This window comes from Equus asinus, chromosome 17, assembly GCF_041296235.1.
Source record: "Equus asinus isolate D_3611 breed Donkey chromosome 17, EquAss-T2T_v2, whole genome shotgun sequence".
NCBI lineage: Eukaryota > Metazoa > Chordata > Mammalia > Perissodactyla > Equidae > Equus > Equus asinus.
Window position 1 is genome coordinate 23,017,854 of NC_091806.1, and position 21,420 is coordinate 23,039,273.

The 21,420-nt window shown below is 33.7% G+C and overlaps 1 pseudogene; it reads left to right on the plus strand.

Annotated features, from left to right (window-relative positions):
* The first annotated feature begins 11,226 nt into the window (after positions 1–11,226).
* On the plus strand, positions 11,227–12,410 carry LOC123278055 (olfactory receptor 4P4-like; annotated as a pseudogene).
* The last annotated feature ends 9,010 nt before the right edge of the window (positions 12,411–21,420 follow it).

Below are 21,420 nucleotides of genomic sequence, written 5' to 3' on the forward strand. Positions count from 1 at the left end.
GACAAGACAAGGATGTCTTTTTTCACCACTTATTCTTTAACATTTTTCCAGAAGTCCTAGCTAGTGTAAGAGACAAAAAGAATAAATAAAAGTCACACAGAGTAAGAAGAATAAATAAACTTGTTCTTATTTCTAGGCAACATGACTGCATACGTTAAAATCTCAAAGAATCTACAAATATATCTTGAAACTAGTAAGTGAGTTTAGCAAGCTCATTGGATACATTCTTCACATACAAAATCAATTTCATTCCCGTATACCAGAAATAGAAAAATGGAATCTTAAATTAAAATAAAACTATCCCGTGTCTGACCGGGCAAGGGAAACAAAAGAAAAAATGAACAAATGGGACATCAAGCTTTATACATAGCAGAGGAAACCTTAAACAAAACAAAAAGACATCCTAACAATTGGGAAAAGATATTTGCAAACCGTATATCAGATAAGGGGTTAATATCCAAAATATATAAAGAACTCATACAGCTCAACAACAAAAAAAAGAACAATCCAATTAGAAAATGGGCAAAAGATCTGAACAGAGATTTCTCCAGAGAAGATATACAGATGGCCAACAGGCATATGAAAAGATGCTCAACATCATTAGCTATCAGGGAATTGCAAATCAAAACTACAATGAGGTATCACCTCACTCCGGTCAGAATGGCTATAATTAACAAGACAGGAAACAACAAATGTTGGAGAGGATGTAGAGAGAAGGGAACCCTTGTTCACTGCTGGTGGGAGTGCAAACTGGTGCAACCACTATGGAAAGCAGTATGGAGTATCCTCAGAAAATTAAGGATAGATCTACCATATGATCCAGCTATCCCACTGCTGGGTATTTATCCAAAGAACTTGAAAATACAAAGGCATAAAGATACTTGCACCCCTATGTTCATTGCAACATTATACACGACAGCCAAGACATGGAAGCAACCTAGGTGCCCACGAAAGGACAAATGGATAAAGAAGATGTGGTATTTATACACAATGGACTATTACTCAGCCATAAGAAACGATGAAATCCGGCCATTTGTGAAAACATGGATGGACCTTGAGGGTATTATGCTGAGTGAAATAAGTCAGAGGGAGAAAGTCAAATTCCATATGATCTCACGCATAAGTAGAAGATAAAAACTACAAACACACACATAGCATTGGAGATTGTACTGGTGGTTACCATCGGAGAAGGGGGTAGGGGGGAGGGCAAAAAGGGTGATTAGGCTCACAGGCGAGGGGATGGACTATAATTAGTTCTCGGGTGGTGAACATGATGTAATCTACGCAGAATATGAAATATATTATGACGTACATCCTAAAATAAATAAATAAATAAATAAAATAAAAATAAAACTTTTCTAATAAACCTATTTGCATATAATTTTAATGAAATATATTCAAAATCTACTTGCAGAAAATTACAAAACAATAATGAAATATATCAAAGAAAGTTTAAGTAAATTTAGAGATATGCATTGCTTTTTGATTAGAAGACTCAGTATTGTTAAGGTGTCAATTTCTCCAATTTGTTATTTAGATTCAATGCAATCCCACTCAAAATCCCAGGAGCTTTTTTTTGTAGATATCAACAAGATGATTCTCAAACTCATATGAAAAGGAAAAGCAAGGAGAATAGCCAAAATAATTCTGAAAAAGGAAAAAAATGTTGGAGGATTCATATTATCCAATTTCAAGACATTATGAAGTTACAGTAGTGAAGACAGTGTGGTGTTGGTGGACAGGGTATATACACAAAGATCAAAGGAACAGAATACAGAGGCTAGAAATAGACCCATACAAATATAGTCAAGTGATTTTTGACAAAAATGAAAAGGTAAATTGGTGGAGAAAAAGATATTGTTTTTAACAAAGGGTGCTAGAATAACTGGACAAACATATGTAGAAAATGAACACAGACTTACAACTCACAGTTTATACAAAAAGCGGCTAAAATGCATCAAAGATATAAAAGGTTTTTTTAAGGTGATTTTAAAAAATCCAGGAAGATATGCTTAGATCCTTTGTTGTTAAGGAGGAGGAGAATCCAGAGTAGATGAGGTTTTGAATAAACAAGTATACCTAGAAAGAATGGGAGAGTGATGACAAAAATATGTAAAAAAGGAGAGGAGGAACTTAGGAGATCCCATGAAGAATATTCTGAAATCTGAAGGAAATGTAAAAACATTGACTTCATCAAGATTGAGGGAGACATACAACACACAAAGGAAAAAATATTGAAAAGAAAATTTAATTGGATGGTAGGAAATAGGCTGATCATAAGTAGATCTCCCAGAATCCCTTGGTAGTTTGTACTTTAGAGCCAAAGCACATTTACAGTTTTTGTTAATTTTTAGTACCTTGGGCTATGATCTTTAGTTATTTTTATGCTTCTATTATTTTAACATTTAACCATTAAATACGACACCCAAGGAAACATCAATGTACCCAATAATGAATAATCATTAAGTAAGCTCCCGTATAACTCTTACTCAGGACAGAAAAATAGCATCACTATCCTTTCACAGTCACATGCTCTTTCTCGCTGTAAATGTAACCTCTATCTCATGAGAATTACTCCTTTGCACTGTAACTCTTCTATGCCCCTGTTTCTTCTGGGAAATGGGACTGGTAATAGTATCTATTGCATAGGATTGTTGTAAAGAAAAATAAGCTAAACTCAATCAGCTCATGTCTGACAAAGAGCACAGGTCTTCTAAATACTTGCTATGATTAGTGAAGCTCAGGGTGCAAAGCAGAAGCAAGCACTAGTTTTGAATATAGATGCAAAAGAGGAAAGGCTATTGAAAATGATATAAGAATAGAGCAAAATTACAGAATGTTCATCTCCACTGATAATTTATACACTCACTGAGCATTTTGTAACCCTAAAAAATACACAAAAGAAAAATCTATATATCTGTAATTTTCCAGAAATTGACCTGAAATGAAAATACATTAAAGAATGCACCCATTCTTTTTCCCCCAGAGAACAGGATAAAAACCCTATGTGGGATTGGATGGAGATCATTTCTTAACACAAAGACCATCACTAGAGGGTTTTTTTCCCCCAGATTTTAATAAAGAGAAAAAGAAATTCAAATTGCATAGGTAGAAAATCTCAGTCATCAAGGACTTTTTAAAGAGTGGGATTCTGACAACATGCTAAAAGAGTTAACTTTTTCATGGGGCATTTATAATCCAGTTGTAGAGTTGCTCTGGATGCTTAGATTTAAAAGCACACTAACTGGTGAATTGATTACTCCAGGAATGTAAAATAATTAATTTGAATGAAATAAGCAACATCTTGGGAGAAAACAAATGTACTTTGAGGATATAAACTTTACCTAAAATCTTAGTTTGCATTTGAGCCTTAAAACCCTCCGGAATGATATTGTGATACAAATGTTTTGGAAAACAAAGTACTCTTCCTGCCTTCAAGCTTTTTCCTGCAGGATGACCTCGCATCATTGATTTGATTTAATGGCATGACAGATGACAGTAGTTAGTAAAATGGTATGTGACAACACCACAAATCCATAATACCTGTATATAAAAGATTCTGAGTTAAAGCAATAGTAGTTGTGTCAAATGGAGTGGTCAGTTGTGAAGTTAAAGAGAATTTTAATAATTATTCAATGGTAATCTTCAGGATTGGGGACAGGACAAATTGCTGACACTCTCTGGCCACACAGAAAATTAAGAAAATGTAAGTTCATAAAAGAGATATTATTTTTCAGTATCAGTCTCTGGTGAGCCAGTTATTATTGCCTCTCAACTCCATCTCATCCTTTCATTACCTACCACGTAGTAGTGGAGTTGTAGGGAGCATGCTGTGGAGCCAGTCTATAGAGGGCACTGAAGGTGAATTGCAGGAGGAAAAGTCTTTCCTCCTGGTTCTGGTGTTTTAGCTTTGGTTTCTTCTGGATCCTGCTCCACTTAACAAAAACATTCTACCTAAGTCTGCAATTCCTCAGTAAACTCACAGCTCCAGGGCAAACCTGGTGATCATCTCACTGAACTCTGCTGACCCTCCAGAAGCAGACATTTGCAGCCCAGCATTTGTGGTTCCCTGTCCACAACAAAACTTCCAAATCTCAATTAAATCTGAGTGCTCACCCCTCAGCATGTGCAAGCCTACATCCAAGAAAGTTCTTTTCTAGAGTCTTCCCTAAGAGTCCACTGCACAACCCAAGCCTCACACAGCTGTGCATTGAGCTGGTTTTCTGCACTCAACATGTGCATTGCCTGCCACCAGCCTGAGCCACCCTGCCCTCTAGCGGCAGTTCCTGCTTTCTCAGGGACCATGGCAGTTCTGACTGGGGCTGCAACTGCAACTTCTCCAATAAGGTCTAAATCCCATCCTTATGGAGGTGTCTTCTCTTCCAAGTTCATTCCTTGTGTACTCTTCCTCAATCCTGGTTACTTTTAACACTTTTATTGAAGTGTAATTGACATAAAATCAATTGTGAGTATTTAAAGTGTACAATTTGATAAATATTGACGTGAATACAGCTGTGAAACTATCACCACAATGAAGATAGTGAGAGAATCCATCACTCTGAAAAATTTCCTCCTATTCATTATAATCCCCTCTCCTGTTCCATAACAGGCACCTTTTCTAAGGCAATTTTTGATTTGTTTTTTGTCTCTGTAGATTAGTTTGTGTTCTCTAGATTTTTACATAAATTTAATCATACAGTACATATTCTATGTTTCTTAGCTTCTTTCAACATAATTATTTTTAGATTAGTCCATGTAATTGCAAGCATCAGTTATTTCATTCTAACTTCCTTTTTATTTCTTCTTGACCCATGAGGTTTTTTAGAAGTGTTATCAATTTCCAGATATATTTGGAAATACCATAGATTTATTTTTATTCTTTCTAATTTGATTCCATTGTGGTCAAAGAGCACACTTAGAAAGACTAGAGGTCTTTTAAATTTATTGAGACTTGTTTGATGGCCCACAATATGATGTATCTTGGTAAATGTTTTGAGTATACTTGATAAGAATGTGTCTTCTGCTAGAGTTAGATGAAGTATTTTACAAAGACAACTAAGTGAAGCCAGTTCATAGTTTTGCTCAAGTCTGCTAAATCTTTGCTGATTCTCTGTCTACTTGATCCACTAATTATTGACAGATGAGTTCTGAAATATCCAACTATATTGTGAATTTATCTATTTTTCCTTAAGATTCAATAAATTGTTGTTTCATGTATTTTGAAGCACTGTTATTAGGGGCATAAACATTTAGTAGTCATGTCTCCTGATTTAGTTGGCCATTTTATCATTACAACATGAAATTTTTTATCATTGGTAATGTTATTTACTCTTAATTTTTTTTGTCTAATAACTAAAAAGCTGCTCCATCTTTCTTTTCACTGATGTTAGCATTATTTATCTCTTTTATCCTTTTACGTCTAACCTATTTGTATCCTCATATATAAAATACATTTTCTATATCTAAAATATAGTTGTGTTTTCTTCTATCCCATCTGACAATCTCTGCCTTTTAATTTTCTGCTTAGACCATTTCCATTTAATATAATTGTTGATAAGTTTGGGTTTAAGTCTATCATCTTGCAGTGCTTTCTTGTTAATTTTATTTGTTCCCTTTTTTCTTTATCTTCCTCCTCTTAGATCTATTTAGTATAATTCTGATTCCATTTTATTTTCTTTATTGGCTATCACTTTTTGTTTTGTTATTTTAGTGGTAGCTTTAGGGTTTGTAGTATACAACTCAAGCTTATCACAGCTCCATGCAATATTGTACCACTTTATGGATAGTATAATAGTCCTACAATAATATACTTCCATTTTTCCCCTTTTTGCCTTCATGTCTTGTTATCATACATTTTATTTCTACCTAGCTTATAAACACCACAATATATTATTTTTTTTGAAACCAGCTCTGTGATCTTGAGCAAGCGATTTAATCTCTAGAAGATTTTTTGTTTGTTTGTTTTTGAGTAACGGGGGAAATAATTCTCATGAAAATGTCCTTTTTTTTCTTTTTGAGGAAGATTAGCCCTGAGCTAACATCTGCTGCCAATCCTCCTCTTTTTGCTGAGGAAGACTGGCCCTGAGCTAACATCCGTGCCCATCTTCCTCTACTTTATATGTGGGACACCTGCCACAGCATGGCTTGAGAAGTGGTGCATAGGTCTGCACCTGGGATCTGAACCAGCGAACCCTGGGCCACCAAAGCAGAACGTGTGAACATCACCACAGCGCCACTGGGCTGGCCCCTGAGAATGTCTTTCTGAAGAATTAAATTAGACAATTCACTTAAAATGCTTAATATAGTGACTGACATATTGTAATTAAAAAATGCTTATAAATATTATAATTATTTTACTGAGTGAATTGTTCTCATCCTCATCTAGATGGGATGTTATAAAATAGTGAATGCTAGAGGTCTTACATGGCTACATGGGATATACAGATATTTTGTTCAAGAAAGAATGCCAACTGAATTTCAGTGCAGATTTACTCTGAATCTATATACCTTGTAGCACTGCAACTACTCAAAGTAAAGTGTCAGGAAGTAGTGTAGAAGTGTATACATTTTTTTGGTTCCTGACTTCATTACACTCTTCAATACTTTTCAACAAAAAACGTAGGTTCTTTTCCACTACCAATAGGAGTAGGGAATTTGTTCTAATTTTAATATATTTTGACAATTCTCTCTTTTCCTTTGCCTCTAACAACCCAAACATCCATTGCAGCAGTGACAGTTTATTGCTGTTTGGTGTGGCTACTGGTCCAGAAGAATAGCGGAGTGAAAAGTCATTGACTTAATTGTTAACTGACTTTTATGAATCTTGTGTTCCTTTTATTAATGACACTTGTGGTGACTCTGGATATCTTTCTCTCTGATTTTCTTCACCTTCTCCTCCCCAGAAGTAGAGACCTCCTCCAGTGCAAGCCCAGTGCTCCTATGGTGTTACCCAGGTTTCCCTCCTATTCTCGAGAGGAGGAAATAAGCCAAAACGGACAGAATTTCTCAAGCTTCTCTGTCTGGCTAACAGTACTGGCCTCTAGAGACACAATGCCCAGGGCATGGCTAACGCAAATGTGGAAAATACATTTAAAGCCTGAACATTCCCAGAAGACTGAGGAATGAATACAACCTTGGACAACTGATTAGTGTTATTTGCTGAGAATCTTTTAAGAAATGCTTCTGGGAAAGTAATATCTTTAACTTTTGAAGTCAAATATTCTCATAATCTCCTCTCAGTTTATATTTGGCTCTTGCAGAGCAAATTTCTTTCAGGCATATGCATAAAAGAGACAACTCCTAGGGTATATATATATGCATGCTCCTTTAGCAGATATTTCAAAACGTTATTTTTTACTTTTAAGTATGAGCAGGTGTTAGCAAGTGAAATTAATATTTAAAATTCTAGATCACTTTCTTATGGAATGAATAATCACTTCTCTGTTAATCCAGAGTAGTCTTCAGTGATATTTAAATCTTCACTCACATTGTAAAACAGTGAGATTTTCCTTCCTGGAAATTCAAAGACATCAATACTTGAACATATTTTTAGAGAATTATCCTAGATTTGTCTCAGCTACTGCTTTATAGTTCTCGTTTTATTTCAGATGTAAATCCTAGTGAAGGGTTCGCAAACTGTCAAAATGAGTAGAAGTGTGTGACCCTGACGGTTTCCTGAGTAACTTAAAACTAACTTGAGGGCCATCCACGACTGATGTGCAGGTAGTTGCCCTTGTAATTCTTCTTTTAGGCTCACTTGGTCTGTTTGGTATTTCTTTTGTCATTTGAAGGCTATGCATTCAGATGTGATAAAAATCTAAACAAAAGTAAAAAAGGTCTTTTTGCAATATTTAGTTTCGATTTTATATTACGGAGTTTGCATTTTTGGATAATATGTTTAAAAATAATGAAATTTTTAAATTGTCAGTAATGTTTCAGCCTCCAATCTTCGAAGAAATTCTCATATTTCAAATAACCAATCCCTTAAAGTTTTCCACATTCATCAGAATCAGATAAGTAAGTTTTCCTAAGGCACATGCTGATTACACCAATAGAAATGTGTATATACATAGCATATACAGACCGTAGATGACCTATAGGAAAATGCAATTTTACAATGCTGACAGTGCCTCATAAGGAATGAACAGGACAGTTAAACAATATCATAAAAGGTGAAAAATGACTTTTTAACTTAATTTTGTTAGCATGAAAAAACAGACTACTTATTTAACATTAAGTGTTAAGAAATTCCCCCAGGTAACAAATGATATCACCAGATCGATTTTATTTTGCCACCCAAACATTATCCACATTGGAGTTTGTTCTGATTCCCCTGCTAAAATCTATGTTGCGCTTTTGTTCTTGTTTATTTCACGAAATTTTATCGTGGGCGTATGTCTGTTTGCAGGACAATTTAACTAATTCTTAATCTCGTCAGTCAAAGAAAGAATATAAGGAAAAGATTATGATTGTTTTGTACCCTCCATATTCCCTGGGGATTTTGTTTCATAACCTCACGTATTTCTCATTGTTTCCCTGAACAATGTATCTATGTCCCGATTATAGAAGTTAATACTCAAGCTTAGCTGGGTTCAATGTCTTATGCAAATGAGCAGAGCTTGTGTGAATGGAAAGAAACAAAATTGTCCTATTTATTCTTGTTAAAATTTCATTATAAATGGTAACTGAAAGTACAACGTATAAAATGTTGGGAATAAGATGTAGCGATTGTCTAAATTCATGCTGGGTGATTGGTTATCGTTGCCTCTAATCTGGAAGGCCTTTTAAGACTTGGATATCAGTTCCTATATAAAACTTAAATCTCAATGATTGAAAAAAGAATGTAGCCACACTTCACTTCATATTATTTCACCTGATAGCAAACATCTGAATATTGGAAACATCCAGGTGATCAATATTCTTTCTGTAGTACCACACGTTTACTGATGTATAGACAGTGCTTTGAATAAAAGTGGTTTTTTTCTCCACTTTATTTTACTCTCCCCATCATTTCTAATTCTGCCTACATCGCCTTTGTAACATCAATTATTCTTTTACATAATAGTGTCTTCTTTTCTTTATTTATGTGTTTAATACCTTGAAGTTTTCCCCAAAAATGTCATTTATTTCCCTCACTACAGTTTCTTTCTCCTAAAGTTGGTCACACTGTCATTACTAGTGTTTCCAAGAGTAATGATATCTAATTTCCATAGGTATACGAATTGGAATGTTAACAGCTGTAGTGGTCAAATTCAGAGCCTGGTGTAGCGAAACAACATCAAAGCAGAGATATGCTACATCACTCATTTGTTCTTATAACTATTGTGATATATCTCATAGTGATCTAGGTGTCTGTCATCTTTCATGAGATGAAAATCGTGATAATTCCTCCACTGCTGTCTTCTCTGATACATGCCCTTTTCCTGTGGGAGGCAGCACTAAACATGATAAGAATTAGGAGATCTAGTTTAAAAACTCTGCCATTCAGCAGTTCTTTATTTTGGGAAATTCACTTAGTTTCTCTCAATCTATTTCTTCTACACTAAAAAGAATATGATTGGATTAGATGAGTATTTAATTCCTGTCACTCTAATAACTAGACATTTGTTATTTAACAATTCTTTTAAAAATCACCTTTGTTTTGTGTACATTTATTTAAAGGAACACACTATATTCTTTTCGTAAACGAGCTATTATTTGCAACTGTAACTTTGACAATATATTTAAAGATATAAGAAAAAGTTATTAAATTTTATGGAGGTGCTATAACTTGTACAGAACTTTGAGGATGAGACCTGTTGTCTTCATGTTAAAAAGGAGGACCAAAATGTCTTAAGCAATATTGACATAATATGATTAAGTTAAAACTTTCCCCGCTTACTGTAGTCAAAGATATTGAGCTAAAATTGAAAAGAGAATTAGTCCCTCAATTTACTGCAGAATGTGCTTTAAAACCATGTGTGTTTACCAGCTAAATAATCTTAAATATCACTAGTAATACAGCTACAGAATTTGGAAAATGCTGAACTTGTTAATGTATACATATTATTGCATCAAAAATTATGTATAATTAATAATGCTTGTTTGTCGGGCCAGGATATGGCTGCCACATCTCATAAAGGAGTAGGATAGACAACCACCTGGACACCAGCTAATTCCTCATGAATGAGGGGAATAGAACTTGGAAGTTTGTGCTCTCTGCAGTACATTTTCCCATTGCCTTTGTGTAAGTCCCACCCAAATCAAACAGAACATAATATATGCAAATCCATGAATAAACTATCAACAGATAAGAGCTGAGTACTTCCTGACCACAATGTTTGCCTTAGAGTTACGTTGCATGACATCATTTTTATTGCTATTTATTCCAACAGAGCACATAAATTGTGCAGAGTTCAAATATCTTGTGCATTTTGATTAGTGTATTTTCTTTATTTATGTGCTCCATTAACTGTAATGACCATAGGGTTTACCTTAAAACATTCTTTACAATAAAAATTAAATGAAATATCAATAGTTTTTCTAACTTTTTTCAAAATGTCAGTCTTTGGAAAAAAATCCAATTTTTGCTGTATTTTTAACTATTTTTAGTCATGCAACTTGACAGCAAGATTGATTTCACAAATTCAATATTCAGTACTCATCCCACCACACCCTTGTATTTCCAGAAACATTAGTTACAATCCTAATTGCTCATCTTATAATTTAGGCAATTTTTTAAAATGCGTCTGCATTCCTTGATCAATATGTCTACAGACAGTCAGGAGGGTGTTCCATATCATGCTGAGGGAAGGGAACAATATCTAAAATGAAAAATCTGTTATGAATAAAGAAGATAATTGAAAATTACAAGTAAAGTAAATTTCCTTCATTAAATTACATTAGTATCCGTGTTATCTAAATGTTATAAATAACAGTAGTATAACTTCTCTGGAAAATAGTAATTTTTAAATCATTATATTTTCAAAATTTAATAAATTGTATTTCTAGTATTATCAATATAACAAGATACTTGAAAAAATAAGAAAACTATTAGAGAAATCAGCTATGATTTCTAAGAAAATATACAATAATATAATTGACTTACAAATTAACTTCTGTGATTTGTTGAATTAGCGTCCATGGTTTGTTAGTGGTTTTTATATGATTGCAATTATATTGTAAATGTTTTAATTCAAATTTACATTTTTTTCAGATACTCAATTAGTTTTGCATAGTATACACTGTATGGAAAGTCAGAGGAACATTTCAGAATTTATTCTTTTGGGACTTTCCTGTAACCAGAACATACAAATATTTTTTTTTTAGATTTTATTTTATTTTTTTTCCTTTTTCTCCCCAAAGCCCCCCGGTACATAGTTGTATATTCTTCGTTGTGGGTCCTTTCTAGTTGTGGCATGTGGGACGCTGCCTCAGCGTGGTTTGATGAGCAGTGCCATGTCCGCGCCCAGGATTCGAACCAACGAAACACTGGGCCGCCTGCAGCAGCGGAGCGCGCGAACTTAACCACTCGGCCACGGGGCCAGCCCCTGGAACATACAAATATTTTGCTTTGTATTCTTCTTACTTGGTTATGTTGCCATCTTGGTGGGAAACCTTCTGATTCTTACCTCTATTCGACACAGTGCCCTTTTTCACCAGCCCATGTATTATTTCCTCAGCCATTTATCCTTTATGGGCATCTGCTATACCTCCTGTGTGACACCCAAACTGATCAGAGACTTGCCTCTTGGAAGAAAATCCATCTCCTATAGTAATTGCATGTTGCAGATCTTTTCCATACACTTCTTTGGCATCATTGAGGTCTTCATCCTCACAGTCATGGCCTTTGATCGTTGTGTTGCCATCTGCAAACCTCTCCATTACATGATTATCATGAACAGGACAAGGTGCAATCTCCTAGTCTTGGCTGCTTGGACTGGTGGAGCCATTCATTCATTTTCTCAGTTTTCTATGACAATTCATTTGCCCTTCTGTGGCCCCAATGAAATAGATCACTACTATTGTGATATTTTTCCTTTGCTGAAAGTTGCCTGTACTGATACATACATCACTGGTGTCCTTGTGGTTACCAATTCAGGAATGGTTGCTTAGTAACCTTTGTTCTCTTGTTTGGGTCTTATGTCATTATATTATTCACCTTAAGAAATCAGTCAGCAGAGGGAAGATGCAAAGCGCTGTCTACCTGTGGGTCTCATATCACTGTGGTTGTCTTATTTTTGGGGCCTTCAATCTTTGCCTACCTCAGACCCCCTACTACTTACCCTGAGGACAAAATATTTGCTCTATTTTATACCATCATTGCTCCTATGTTCAATCCATTAATCTATACCCTGAGAAATACAGAGATGACAAAGGCCATGAGAAAGGTTTGGTGTGAAAAGATATTTTCAGAAGAAAAACATAATTGACTTTTCCTACTCAATTATTCAGGAATAGAAGTGGACTTGGAATCAGAGAGCTCTGTTAGCTTTCAGATCATTGAACTCAAATTATTCACTTTATAAATGTCAGAGATGAGCTGAAGGATTATGAGTAAAGTGACAGTTTCACTGTGGCACTGAGATTGAGTAGTGGCATATGCGTATTAAAAATATTCTAGACTAAAGGAATGGTGACTATGTCATATAGAGTAGGTGATTCTGAGGCTGATTGAGAATTTTAATAAGCACTTGTGTTTAAAATTTATACATGGAGACTAGGCAATTTTTTGGCATTCTGTACGAAGTAGAAATGAAGTAGATTAAAAGTGGTTTTCAAAAATTAAAAGCAGAATATTTTTCTATTATTGAGCTTTATTTCCCAATAGGATACTCAAGTAAATCTTAAATGCTGGCCCTGTGAAATAAATTGTGCAATGAAAAACTTCATAGAAATCATTTGGTTTAAGGTGTGAAGGAAAAGGAGTGGTCGGACCTGTTTCCTTGGAGCTTCAGCACCCTGTCCCCATCTGCCTGAAAGTGTCATAGGCAGGGACAAAGGGACTGGTGACAATTTATTTTTCTGTTACTGTGTTTATTACATCACAGATACTCAAAATATGGAAAGACAGGATGAGAAAATTAATAGGTCTCATCCTTTTCTAGTAGTTCAATTAGTTGAGTGACTACAAGACTACATATAGGAAGAAACTGTACATATCAGCTTGTGTTGACAGGTAGATATGAAAAATGAATTCAATCTCCAACCTAGTGGACAGGGAATAGGGCCAAGTGATATTCTTTAAAAAATAAATTTTCCTTTTGCATAATACTTTTTGTATATATTTTATTTCCTCAAGGTGAGAGAAAAATAACAAAAACCAAAACACAACTATTGGTGATATTAAAAAACATACTACTGGGACTGGCCCAGTGGCATAGCACTTAAGTTTGCAAACTCTGCTTTGGCAGCCAGGGTTCACTGGTTTGGATCCCTGGCATGGACCTATGCACTACTTAGCAAGCCATGCTGTGGCAGGCATCCGACATATAAAATAGAGGAAGATGGGCACAGATGTTAGCTCAGGGCCAATCTTCCTCAGTAAAAAGAGGGGGATTGGCGGAAGATGTTAACTCAGGGCTAATCTTCCTCAAAAAAAAATACTATTGTGGATAAATCAATTTATTTGTAGGTATTGTGAAGAGTAGATTTCTGAGAAAGATTTCCCAAGGGAATCAGAAAAAAATGTAAGAAAATATTTTGGTATCATCAATAGGATGCAAATAAACAGGATTTCCGTTAAAAAAAAAAGACCGTCATAAGAAGGTGGGTAATAGTGTAATAGTAACAACAGAGTTATTTGAAAAACCTGAAGATTATTTGAGAACTTAAAATTCAATAGATTTTCACAAAGATTATTAAAACATTGATATAAAATGAAGGGGAAGGGAACTTAGAGAAAGTATATGGAAGGCAAATTGCAGCACATTTAAGTGAGAGAAGAATTACATAAATTGCAATTGGGACAAGTTACTAACACAGTATTATAAAATTTATTTCAGTAAAGACTTTTTAAAAGCTTTTGGTGAAAAAGAACACATAAGTAATACATATAATCAAGCCAAACAAATATGAAGGTATCCTTTACTTTCCTGCATAAATGAAAGACAATGAGACTAGGAATAATGTTTATCATTCTCAACCTTTTTCTCTCAAAACCTGTAGACATTGCACATTGCTGTTTCGGTATTAGAGAAGTAGTTTAATCTGGCATAATCTTCATTTCTTTATTAGTAATTTGTCCAACTTGTGATTTATATAGCAGAGCCTCGAGCATGTCTGCAAAGACAGAGAAAGGGAAGCCCAGAGAGGATATCATGAAAGATCTTCAGTATTAAGAGTAGAAATAATTGTGAAAACATGATCTAGTCTGTAGGAGATATCTCAAAGAGAAGTGTCATTTATGTCTTAAAGCAGGTTTCAATAGGGCGATGTAGGTCAAAGGGTACAAATTTTCAGTTATAAGAAGAATTGCGTTCTGAAGATCTAGTGTACAGCATGGTGACTATAGTTAACAATATGGTTTTGTATATTTGAAAGTTTCTGAGAGCAGATCTTAAGCATTCTCACCACAAACACACACACAAAAAGTTAAATATGCGGAGTGATGGATGTGTTAATTATCTGGATCTTGGTAATCACGCTACAGTGCTACAATGTATATGTGTATTAAATTATCACATTGTAGACTTTAAATAAATGTAATTATAGTTGTCAATTATTCCTCAATAAAGTTAAAAGAAAAAAACAGGTGCCTTTAGGAGTGTGTGAAATGGACCGGACAAAAGTAAAATAGCTAGATTTGCTTTTGAGTTAATTCTTTGGAGGAAAATCAAATTTCACATTACCCTGGGGAGCTTAGGTGCCTTGGATATGGCTTTTAGGGCTTTCTTACATATTTTTCACATATTTAAATTATAAAATGTAATACAAAAGAATTTTGCAAATGATAGAGAGAGAGAACTACAATGGAAATATCCCTCTAATGACCACATGAATCAAGAAGTGGAACTCTGTCATCATCTCCAAAGTCAGCGATATGTCCCTTCCTGTCCTTACTCTTTCCCTTCCCCTAGAATTTGCTATTCTCCTGACTTTTGTTGGTAATCTCCCCCTTGCCTTGAAGCCTTAGGAAATGTATATATCTTATCTGTTACAGAATTTTCTCATGGGTAAAATAATGATGCTCATAGTGCCCATCTCACTGTGTCCTTGTGAAGATTAAATGAGAACACTTAGTGTTTGATACACAGTAAATCCTCAATAAGCATTTGCTATTATTTATTCTGCTCACAAAGCACAGTTGAAGTCAGCTCCAATCTTTGGTTACAGATGTGAAAGAAGAAACATAGGAAATAAAGACATATGGAAATGATGTAAAGATTTGGGGGAAAATTAACACATATTCAACTGCAAATTTTTTAAAATTGTTTTTTGGAAAGTGTTTAAATCTATATAAAATAGTACTAAGTTATATTAGTTCATAATTTTTCTGGAAATCTACCTAACTAATACTTGGAAATAATTAAAATTTATTCTATTTCTCTAGGAGAATACAATAAAGATAATTTTTGAGGAGAGATGAAGACCATTAGCTACGATAAGGTCCAGAACTATTCTTTCCTCCTCAGTCAGTTTATAGAGATTACAGAAAGGATAAGTCCCTCACTCAAAAGCCACTCAGATTTGTTTTATCTCAAAACTCTTTGAATAAAGTGCAGGGGAACTCAGTCACTGGGGCCCAGGAGGAATGTCTAATGATTGAGAATTCTAAAGTACATGCAAAATTTATTATGACTTGCATACTATTTATAATCCAGAGACTATCTTAGCTGAGGTGGGTCTGATAATTTAAATCTAAAGGAAGAGCTTAATATTTGGGAAGGTAAATACAAACAATTTGGAAGGAAGAGTCAATAGTCTAGAATAAAAGAAATGCAGTTTTAGAATGTGTACTCTATTAAGTATTCAATTAATCATGTGAGCCTGGACATCTCTAGGAATAATTTTAGCTATGAAAGTATAGATTGTGATGTGACTTGTTTGGATATTAAAATTATTCCACTTGAATTTAAAGTGTTGCTAACATTGCTTGAGTGACAGGTGTCAGTAGTCTTTCAAATGATACAAAAATCTTTTTCTATAAATGGCTAATGAACTATGCTGAGTGAAATGTGAATTCAAGAAGTTGAAGTGAAATACTCTGAACAGTAGGTGAATGACTAGCATTTCAATGAGGAAGAAGAGAAAACACTGAAACGAAGAAATAAAAATGGATTCACAACAACTGAAGTGGAAGAGCATGTGTGGTAAATTATTTTTCCTCCTTTCCCATTGTCCTGCCTGGATGTGTAAGATCATCTGGTTATATTTTTGTCTCCATTATAGATAACAGATTGACTGCCATTTGTAGTTAAATACAGTAGATACAGGCATCTTCTCTGAATTTTATAATTTGTTTTGAGATTTGGTCAGCAATAAAATCAAGGAATTGCCCATTGAGAGTGTGATATTTCATCCAAAAGAGGCAGTCAGACAGTGACAGGAAAATGATGCTTAGCTGGATAGCAGGTTCCAAATAGAAAGAAAACATTATTAGATTTTTTGGTAGAAAGTTGACTATCAATTAAGAAAAAAAGTGATTCACAGGTTACCAAGAAAGTGAGAAAACCCAAATGGAAAGGACAAATAAGTTCCCTGCAGTAACCACTACCTTAATCCCTGTTTCTGTCTCATGAAAAAAATAAAGTTGGCCCAAGAATTAACATAACCAAAGATCCTGGGTGGGTCACTTAAAAGTCAAATGGAAGTATGTCAAATCTTTCCTCTCTGATACCTTATCTCTATTGACTTCCTTGCCTGCCCATGTTGCATGTGATGGTTGTGATGGTAACAATATCAATTTTGAACTATTTTATTTATATTCTGTTTCCTTTATTTATTCATTTGTTTAACTTTTTAAATGTCCATGCATTGTCCTGAGATCTCTACCCCTGCGAGATGTGATCCTTCCAGTCAAACTATTTGTTGGGACTTTTTTTTAGATGCCTTTTTTTGTGAGGAAGATTGGTCCTGAGCTAATGTCTGTTACCAATGTTCCTTCTTTTTTTTGTTTTCTCCCCAAAGCCCCAGTACATAGCTGTATATCCTAGTTGTAGGGCATTCTAGTTCTTCTATATAGGATGCTGCCACAGCACGGCTTGATGAGTGGTGTGTAGGTCCACGCCCAGGATCCAAACTGGTGAACCCTAGGCCAGCAGAACAGAGCTTGTGATCTTAACAGCTTATCCATGGGATCAGCCCCCAAATGCTGTTTTAAATCATTAAAGTTATTTATTTTAATCATTCAACAAACATTTACTGATTATTAGTTAAATGAATGGTAACTTGTATTTAACAAGGATAGAACAAATATAAAAATAATTGGAAATACTTTCTTGCTGAGTCACACCATATACTGGATGGCTCATTCACTTTATTTAGTTAATTCTCACAACATCATTGGGAGATAGATGTATTCATCAGGATTGTATGTATCCATCAGTGAGATGATGGTCTGAGAAAAAAAAAAAAGCACATGCCAAAAATCACACAGATCAAAGAAAGTGGCTAGAATTCAGAATTAAATTTGCACAAGCACTTTGTAACATTTCAAGACAATGAAAGACAAGTCTCTGTGTCTTTGAGAAATTTAGGATCATGAAAATTAAACATATATAGAGTTTACTTTTGCATAGATTAAAAATTGAAATATCAAGGTCACTGAGATCCTCTGTTTTAATATATTATCAAATATTTATTGAGTATACCATATATATCAGGAATTGAGCTAACTTTGTAATATTTTGTGAAGTATATTGCTAAGCGAGTGTATCTTGTTTTAAATCTTGACTCTGCTACTTATTAGGTTCACAATAAGCCCAAAAGAGGAAACTGAATCATAGAGAAATTAAATGAGTAATAATGTTAATTACATCACTTAATTATTAAGTAAATATCAATAGCATTTACTTCTTAGACTTATTATGAGGATTGAAAAAGATTGTACCTATAACGTGTTAAGAAGAACATTAGGCCCATAGGAATGCTCAAATTGTAAGCTAATAAAAAGAATGATTAGACCTGTTGATTGTCAATGTATTTATGCAATGTAGTGAGGTCATATGCTTATTCATAGCAAAGCCAGTATATAAACCCAAGGAATTTCACTTTATTTAAGTTTAAGATTTTTCAAAACTTTGCTTTTAACAATGGTAGAAAGCCCAAAGGTTATGCAAAATCTTAACTGAAATTAATGATAGTGGATTTATCATTTTGTAGCTGGGGACCCTAGACCAAATGAATACTAGTTCCTAAAGTGAGTGAAGAGCTATTCTAGAGAATGAATTAGGCTCTTTTTTTCCCTAGCCATTTTTCTTACACAGGGACTCTTTGTGGCTGTGGTAGCAGTGTTCATGTTTGAGGGCATGAGGAGATTTAGTGCATTTTATTCATGTATGTGAGTATAACTTTCTTACTCTTTATAAATGGGCTACATATGTAGGAGAGAGCAACAGGTTGAGTTTGTAGATTTTGTTTACTGCCTATAGTTTTATAGATTAGAGAATTTGTCTTAAGTTATTATCTCATTTTGTCATCTGCATATCAAAATATTCTGAAATGGTTCAAGGACAATAACTTTGGAGTTTATCTGGTTTTGCATTAAATAATTAGGTAATTGTGAAAAAGTGGAGTTTTTAACACTACATTTGTCTGTTGCTTTGATGCGGCATCTTTTATCTGTGAACTCAGGCTGTAGACTTAGAAAATTCTGGTTTCAAGTTCTGGTTTGCTAAACACTATTTAAGTGTTCTACATACACTTATAGAAGCCTCAACTAATTTTTGCCTCTCTAAGGTATTATTACTCTTGTATGTGCATCAAACTGAACTTAAACTGCGTTCATTTGCATAGCCCTTTACTGTTTTCAAAGTTCTTCATTTATTTTTAAATTTGAAACTCAAACTCTCTGCCTTATTTAGGGAAGCAATTATTTTTCTACATTTTAGATGAAGAAAAGTGTGAAAGGAAGTGAAGTTAGGAATTTACACTTAAAATTGATGGCTGATTCAAGAATAGAAACTAGAGATCTTCTACTACTCTAAAATTGAAAAGCTAGAAATATAGGTGGTAGTTTATACGTGGTAAACTACAAATGTATGGGAAAGTTGAAATAAAAAGAGAAGATTACTGAGAAGGAAAATTAAGCATTATTTGTGGCCTTGAGTATGGAGAAAATTGGAGATTCAAATAAATATTTAGTTAAATTGATTAAAAAACCAGACCACATTTAATAAGCAGGAAAATTAATTTTCTGTCAAAAGAAGATAGAATGATTGGCTTTGCCTGACTTTTCTAACAACCTTAATTTCCTCAGAGGCTTATGTATAACCCAAAACTTTCACGTCTAGTTTGGGGAGAGGAAAAACAACTTAAATGATTTCTTATCTCAATGCACATGATTAAAATAATGGTTTTATTTATGTCCATTCAAATAAACAAGTGATTACTTTGAGTTGACCAAATCAGTATTTTAAATATTATTTTTAAAATAATTTTTTATTTATTTATAGGTAAGGACATATTTTCATTATATAATTGGAGGCATAAAATCTTTACTTTTCCATGGTTTCCCTACAAGCTAATTCTAAATCTTAAAATTGTACCATAAAAATAAATCTCTTTGTTTGAAAGCTCCATTGCAAAGGAATTTTTTATTTGGAAAGTGACACAATGAACTTAGTCTGTAAAAGAGAGTGATGAAGACAGAATTTAAAAATTACTTGATGAGAAAATGTAGCTACAAGATTAGGGCAGAAGACACATCAAAAATTTCAAAGAAAATTTTAAGTGTAAATGATGCATTTTAAGGTCAAAATTTGTAGTAAAGACAACTGGACCATGTGGTTATCAGCTCTATATATCTTTTTTCATTATCATTGAAACTCAACCTAAATTAGCAGAAGCTAAGATCAACCTCAGCTGAATTGCCTATATTTTCATATATCAAATCCTCTTTTAATATAATTGCTAAATGATGAAGAGATTCAAACTACTCTTATTCATTTCATACATTTTCTAGACCCTTTTAATTAAAACTGTTTCTATTTAGAACTAGGGGATTTGGCTAGTAGATCTCAGTTATTTTCCTGCTCAAAATAATTTTATGACTAAAATTTCATTTTCTACATGGGAGTCATATTTACTAGACTTTATTATTGACAAATTTAGGTTACTGATTTGGCAACACTAACATTAAGAAAATAAAATCAGCAATTAATACCTCTATGGTTAATAAAGCAAAGACGACTTATTGATTTGAGTTTCACAACTATTTTGTGACCAAGTCCAAGAAGATTTCTTCATTTTTCAAATGAGATAACTTAAATTTAAAGAAATCAAGAGGTGGGTACTCAAATTCACACTTTGGTATAATTAGTAATAGCACTGCGTCCCAAATGTTTGTCTTCATATAAACCTTTTTTCCACAAGCTTCCTATAAAATTTTTCAGAATTATGCAGTGTCAAGATTCTTTATGGATTTGGACAAAAGACATAAATTAGGCAAATATAGAACAGAAATACATCCTGTAATTCAAATCACTGAGAATAAATTGATTTGCAAACTATAACATACTGAGTCAAGAGCAAAACTGTGAAGATAAGACTGCCTTCTGTTCCACTTTTTTAGTTTTAACTAATGCTTTATTCTGTGGTTCATTTAAGTACATGATGTTTATTGATGTGCCTATAGAAATCAACACACCTCTGTTATAAAATGTCAGGATTTTACTGTCACAAATCACTAAGAAAAAGATAAACAAGCTATCAAAAATTGTTCAAACCAACTGCAAGGGCCTCTTACAGAGAGTTTTTAGCTTTCACTTTTTAAATATATACATATCATTATATAAATCTTTAATTTTATTTTCTATTTCATTCTAGAATTATTTTGAGGTAACATATATTCCACTAGTGACCACTGTTAAGCTTTACATTTGCTTCTATATCATTAAACAGAAACTTTTATGACTCACAACTGCATCTTTAACAAATTTCAATTTGTAAGGATCCAGAGTAATATCCTTTCCAAGGACTTAGTTGTATGGTCCTTTAGAATTGAAAAATATTTAGCAACTATTAATAGTTTTTAGACTTTTTTTAATTGATTGATTGAATGCATTCATTTTTATTAATGTCAACATTGAACATAATGTCCTGAAGGACTGATTTATGGAAATCAGCATGAAACTAATCTGAAAAAAATTATTAAATATCAGATTTTTATTTTCTGAAACACTGGGATCATGTCCATTAAACACAGATTGATGATGTTAGTTATCATCAATTTTCCCCATGAACATTTTGGATATTGACTTATACATTATGTCTTTTCGGGGG